This window comes from Chaetura pelagica, unplaced genomic scaffold (genome assembly GCF_000747805.2).
Source record: "Chaetura pelagica isolate M959 unplaced genomic scaffold, ChaPel_1.0 scaffold123, whole genome shotgun sequence".
Taxonomy (NCBI): domain Eukaryota; kingdom Metazoa; phylum Chordata; class Aves; order Apodiformes; family Apodidae; genus Chaetura; species Chaetura pelagica.
Genome location: NW_009953295.1, coordinates 1,517,422 through 1,524,278, shown reverse-complemented (window position 1 = coordinate 1,524,278; position 6,857 = coordinate 1,517,422).

Sequence of the window (6,857 nt, the reverse complement as noted above, 5' to 3'; positions counted from 1 at the left end):
TAAACTTTTGCTGTTTTGCCAAACGTGAACTGAAACAGAAAGGCACAAATCTTGCAAAAAAATGAAGTTTGTGCAATACTCAGTAGCTTGAATGGTGAAAGTGGAAGACCATAGATTTTCATGTAAAATTTAAAACATTTTTCTCAGACTCGTCTGACTACTCAGCTGAACTTGCCCATTTGAAATATTCAGGCAGGTCATGTCCTGTGTAGAAAACACATCCCATTCACTACCTGCCTGCCAACCAAACACTGAAAGTGAAAACAAAGTGCTCTAGGACATCTGTTTAATACCATCTAATATGTATGCAGTGTTGCTGTTTGCCAGTTTGAAGCTAATCCTACTTGCAGAGCTAAGGGCTTGGGTTCCCTCCTGCAAGAGGCGGTAGGAAATTACCCATTGGCTTCACTGGGATAATACACATGGAATTCTTACAACTGAACAGGTGGATACTTCCTCCTCTGACCACAGTCTCCATCTGCTTCTGCTGCTTCTCCAGAAAGGTCCTTGGAGTTAAATTTTTATAAAGGTGACAGGGTCTCCTGAAATAAGTTCTTCTGAAGAAACTGGTGCTTGGTAATTCTTCTACTTCTGCCACTGTTCATCAGCCATTCCTTTTGTTATGCTCTACTCTTCAAACTCACCTGTTGATCTTCCATATTGCATCATGGCTCTGACAACTTGCTTGTTTTCAGCCCAGTGCTGTAGGCTGTCTCAGGCTGCTGACCTCCCAGGCTAGGTGTGATTGATCCTACCAACATCTGTCTCCAGCAGACACATGAACCCATGGGGTGAAACACATAAAAAAAAGGCTTTGGGGTATGTCTCTTCCATCAGAGCCCAGCACAGTGGCTCCGTTGCCTTCATACCTCTCAGTTCATGTGGCCTCACAAACTGGGTAGAGAGAAAAAAGTTTGAGTTTATTATTTTGTGAATCTAACTCCCTACAAGCTGTGTGTGCCAGCCCACATTACATGGGTGTATTTCACCCTAGCACAACCACATGAGAAGGTATTTCTGTATTCATTTCTGACGGGTTTAGGTTTGGGGATTGGAGGTCTTTGTTGTTTCGGGATTTTTATGACCAGTCTCATGTTGCTTGGCATTTCCTTTAATGCCTGGCCCCTAGATTCATACAGTTATGCAGAAAATATTTGAACCAAAAGAAGGGTTCAACTCGCCCTGTCATGAAGAAAAGCTAGAAGACCTCATGCTTCAGAGAAGCACCACAGCCTGCATGGCAAAAAAGGGGTGCCAAAGCAAAACTGCATTTCAGTCAGCATGACTGTGAATTTATCTGAAATTGAGCTGAGGGCTGGGGTCATGTTTCCTGAGCATTTTGCCTCTGGCTACAGGATAAGTCAGGCCCATTTTTTAAAAGTGACCCTGTCCAAGGGATTTTTTTTTTTATATGGGCAAAACACAGTCACTCTCAGTAGTAATATCTCATCTTGTCTAGTCCTGAGTCCTGAGACAGCGCTGAATGCAGCTTATCCTTGTCTGCACTGCCTACCAAGAGGTAGGACAGGATCCATCTACTCTAACTTGAGCCATCTGGTCAAGTACACTACAACTACGCTAAGCTGCCTGGCCTCCTGCTATAATCAACTGAGCAGCACAGGCAACTTCAAAAGGTGACTCATCCCTCCCTCTAATAGGTGTCTAAGCTTGCTGGCATGAATCGCCCTCCATCTTTCTCCTCTGAATACAGAGGGAGCTCAGACTTGTCCTACACATTAGCCAGTATATGGCTAAAGTTGTCAAAGATAAATCCCATTTGCAGTCGGTGCTGGATTTGATAGCTCAACTGCTACAGCCACATTTGAAATGCAGGCATTGCTTTTAGAAATACGTATCATAAACTTATTGGTATCAGATGTTCTCCTTAAATAGGCAGTCCTAAAGGGGAGACAGAAGGGAGGGAAGGGATAGTAACCCCTTGATTGTGAAATTACATGATTACTAAATGAATATGATTCTTCAGCAGGCTGTTTTTAATGTCTAGGTTATGTTTTTAATGAAGGAAAACATGTTGTATCACTGATCCATATCACAGTGCTCATGCTGTCTGCCATCAAGAGAAGGCAAGCTCTAAACACAGGATCTCTCAGATTTTTATTCATACCTGCAGAAATAAAACCAGAAGGTTGTTCTTTTTTAAAATCAAAATAGTCTCTGTGCAGTGTATCTGATTCAAACCATATTGCTAGCAAGGTGGAACCTTGAAAACATTAAGATGTTTCTATGGTAAAAGTTAGAGATTAGAGGGCCCTGAGGAAACAGAACACATGGGCCAAAAGTTTTAAACCCAAATATTAAAGATAGCCAGCCAAGTTAAAACATTGGCATCTACATGAAGGGGTCGTGCATTACAGAGGGACTGAGCACCCACTGAGTCTATTTATTCCCTAGCACTTCTGAAAACTACTCCAATTTTCAATAAATACCTCCTTGTGGATGAAGCTGTCTCAATTTTGTACAAAGGAATTAATGTGCTTCTTGCTTTACTGGAAAAACCCCAAAAATAATTTTTGATCCCCTTGTCCTTTTACCCTGGAAAGAGAAGATTGATGAGAGAAGCCTGTGGGGCTGACAGAGGTTTTTTTCAGCTGAATCAGAGCTAACTCTCCAGAAAAAAAAAACAACACCAAAAACAAGAACAAAAAAACCAACAAAACAAAAAACAAACAAACAAACAAATGAAAACACAACAAAAATCCAAAACAAACAAACAACAAAGCCTACAACTGAAGGGGCCAATCATATAATTCACCAATGGCTCAGCAAAAGGACTTTGGAGGAACAGGAACCTCCTACCACAGCTTCAGCAGGTTCAGGATCAAAAGCTTAGGATGGGTAACCCCTGTGACTTGCACAGCGAAAGAAGGTACCTTTGACTTGCCACAGCTGATCCTGCCTGTGGCTCTCGTGGGACTGACCTGGGAAATACATTGCCCTAAGTTAGCTCAAGAAGCTATTCTGATCTTTCAAGTATGAAAAAACTCACAGCTATGAAATAATTTCAGAACCAAGGCCTAATTCTTTGAAGGATAAAAAAAAACCCCAAAGTACTCTAGATTATAATACTTAAAAAAAAAGAAAAAAGGTGTCATATTTTAGGTCAAATTAAAATGTTTGTATCTCACCTGATAGAAACAAAGTAATATCTGTGGCTAAAGAGCTAAAAGTAGGTCTCCCTCACCAATGGCAGGAGGACCTTTTCAAAGCTGGAAGTTGTGACGGCAAAATATCCCATCCGTCATCCTTCTAGCCTTGCACTCCTTGTGGTGTGACTGAAGAACAAGCATGGGGAATCCTCCATCTAAAGACATTGGAGACCTGCAGTTCCACCACTCTTCATGTGAAAGTGGAAGAAAAACTTTTCCTTTCTTAGTTTAAAAGATTCTTTCCGTTGAAACCAATAATTCACATTTCCTGATGTAACCACAAGCCTGGGCTTCTCTGCTGTTCTTCTCCTTCTTTGGACACTATGGCTTTGGACAAGGCACAGAAGTTTTGTCTGTACTCACCTTCTCCATTCACAGTATAGTGAGTCCTGGTGCCAAACACAACATCAGGGATGCCAGTCTTGGGGCAAGGCACTTGAAAGTTAAGCACTGAGACAACTAACTTTTAAGACATGTAAATCCTTCACTGGATTAGTCTCTAGCCTAACTCCTCATAGGTGGCTATTGAACTGCAGTGTGTCTCATTTTTCATGCTTACTCTTGAGACATCCTATCCTAACTATGGGAAGTCTATTGTCCATGCACCTGAAAATGCATTCTTATTTCAGTGTAGGCAGCAATTGCCCTTCCACCCAGTCACTGAACAAGATGAGCATTCTAGGACCCAAGAATGAGAATCTATTCCTGTCTGAGGATGTACACACTAAAATTTCTTGTCTATAAAACCAGTTCAGTGACAGCATTCCATTTATTTTTTGTAATGTAAAGCTTAGTTTGTGTTTACACGCCTTATTTTGATACTGGGATAAATGTATATTATTTGTAATTATTCATGTTCATAAGATGCCGGAAGAGTAGAGGGGTTATGAATCATACTTTCACCTCTGAAAATGAAAAAAAAATTGTAAAATTTGACCAAGCAGCAGAGAATTGATCAGGAAGTTGTTACCAAAACATTAATTGTCTGGTTTATGTAGTGGTCTGTGATGCAGCACAATCAGAAAGGCTAAAGTCCTGGTCACCTTGGATTTCAGATTCCTTCTGGTGCATAGGAAATTGTTGCTCCACATGATGAAGCAGGGAAGAGCACCTAAAAAGCCTGCTTCCAGGTCTCAGGGGACTTCAGGGTTTAATTTCAAGGTATAGGGTTTTTGACAAATGTAGTCCTTCTTCTGTTCAGAAGGCGTGAGTAACTGAGGTGGATGAATCCCATTCCAAATGGTGCATGTCCCATCAAAGATGTTTCAGATGTTGCATCAAAATAAAAAGGGATTTTAAACCTAAATATTTTAGCATGGGCTTTAAGATTAAGGTCCACATAAAACAAAGGATTTGGACTTGTGGCTCTTGTTTGGGATTCTGTCTCCCTGTTGGTGTCTGGAGGAAGTCAGGATCTCACACAGAAGGTTGTAGCCTAAACTCTGTGTTTGGGCTGGGCCTTAAATGTAGTGATAAACTTCAGAGTCAATGCATGACAGTGGCACTCAGGTACCTAATCTATCAAAATCACTGGCCATCTAAGTCACATAGGATTTGCCACATGCAGAAGTGATATCCAAGCACATTGCACAACTTGGGCTGAAAAATAAGTACAGTTTGAGTGGCTGATAGAAATGCTGTTGTTCCTAACCAAAGACTGCACTACTGTTTTATGACTTGAGGCATGGATACAAAGATTTACATGGTTCTTTGGGACTGCCTGTCAACGTGCATGTACAGAAGATCTAGGTAAACACAGTGAAATTGGCATGTGTAACTGAAGACACATCTCATATTCTGTATCTGTAACAGAAATACAGAAGCCAAATAAAGGTAAACTTCAAACCTAAGGAAAGCCTCTATCCTGGCTCAGCAGAAACACCTGTATTCTCTAATTCTAACTTGAGGCACATTAGGATGGCAAGAGCCGTAAAGTGACAGGAGTCTGTGGAGTCTGGCTGTGATCTTATGTGGGCTCAAACGCATCCTGAAGAAGCTCCGTTTCTTTCTGCTGCCCATGCTATAGGTCTGGGGTGAACAGGCTCCTAATCTGAGAAACTCACTTGGTAACTTAAATGAACAGGCATGACAGGTCAGCTGTCTCCTGAAATAAGTGTCATTCTGTCTGTGGGCACAGGCAGGGCTTCAGTGCCCTGGCAAAAGGGAGGCATAATAATTTAACCTTAAAAATTAGCATACACTAGAAAGTTTTGAGAACAGGGATCTTCCTGGTATATCAAAGAAATGGGGACCTTATTCACTTGTAAGATGCAGCAGATGCCTGGGTCACTCTCTGACCTCCCAGAAAAGGGAAAGAACTCAAATATGCTGCTCTGGGAGGGCCTTATCCCATCCACCCTCACCTCCTTCTGGCTTGTCTGGGATTTATTCATTCCTCTCTCCCCTTACCCTGGGGGAAGCTGCTGGAGGTTAACCCCTAGGCTGGGCTACAGAACACTTTTGGGGCAGGTTTTGTGCAAATGCTCAGCGCCCTTCCTCTTGCCACGGGCGCCTCCTCCTTCCCAAGAGCAATCCCCACCCCAGCCCCTCACCTTACCGCCCTGCTCCCAGGGCATGCCCTGTGCCCTGCAGTGCCCCATGGGCGGTGCAGCTGAACCCGCAGGGTGCCAGGGCAGCAGCCTGGGACATGCCAGTAAAGAAACCAGCGTAATCAGTGCCTGCTTTGCCTAGGGCAGGGGTGCTTAAAAAATCATAGAATTTCGGAATTTCTAATTCTCAAGAATCATCTGGTCCAACCTTTCTAGGTAAGAACGGGCTTCAGTGCCCTGGCAAAAGGGAGGCATAATAATTTAACCTTAAAAATTAGCATACACTAGAAAGTTTTGAGAACAGGGATCTTCCTGGTATATCAAAGAAATGGGGACCTTATTCACTTGTAAGATGCAGCAGATGCCTGGGTCACTCTCTGACCTCCCAGAAAAGGGAAAGAACTCAAATATGCTGCTCTGGGAGGGCCTTATCCCATCCACCCTCACCTCCTTCTGGCTTGTCTGGGATTTATTCATTCCTCTCTCCCCTTACCCTGGGGGAAGCTGCTGGAGGTTAACCCCTAGGCTGGGCTACAGAACACTTTTGGGGCAAGTTTTGTGCAAATGCTCAGCGCCCTTCCTCTTGCCACGGGCGCCTCCTCCTTCCCAAGAGCAATCCCCACCCCAGCCCCTCACCTTACCGCCCTGCTCCCAGGGCATGCCCTGTGCCCTGCGGTGCCCCATGGGCGGTGCAGCTGAACCCGCAGGGTGCCAGGGCAGCAGCCTGGGACATGCCAGTAAAGAAACCAGCGTAATCAGTGCCTGCTTTGCCTAGGGCAGGGGTGCTTAAAAAATCATAGAATTTCGGAATTTCTAATTCTCAAGAATCATCTGGTCCAACCTTTCTAGGTAAGAACATGGTTTAGATGCAATGGCCCAGCACCTTGTCGAGCTGTCTTGAAAGTTTCCACTGCCAGGGAATCCACCGCTTCCCTGGGGAGATTATTTCAATGTCTGGCTGTTCTCACAGTGAAAACTGTTCTTCTGGTATCCAACGGGGCTAAAAGGAGCAAAGAAATAGCCCTGCTCTGAGCCTTGGCGTATTCGAGGAGTCAGGGCGTCCGGAGGCGCCGGGAGGCGCGGGGAGGAGCGGGGAGGAGCGGGTAGCGGGGGCAGGAGCTGCGGGGCCGGGCCGGGCCGT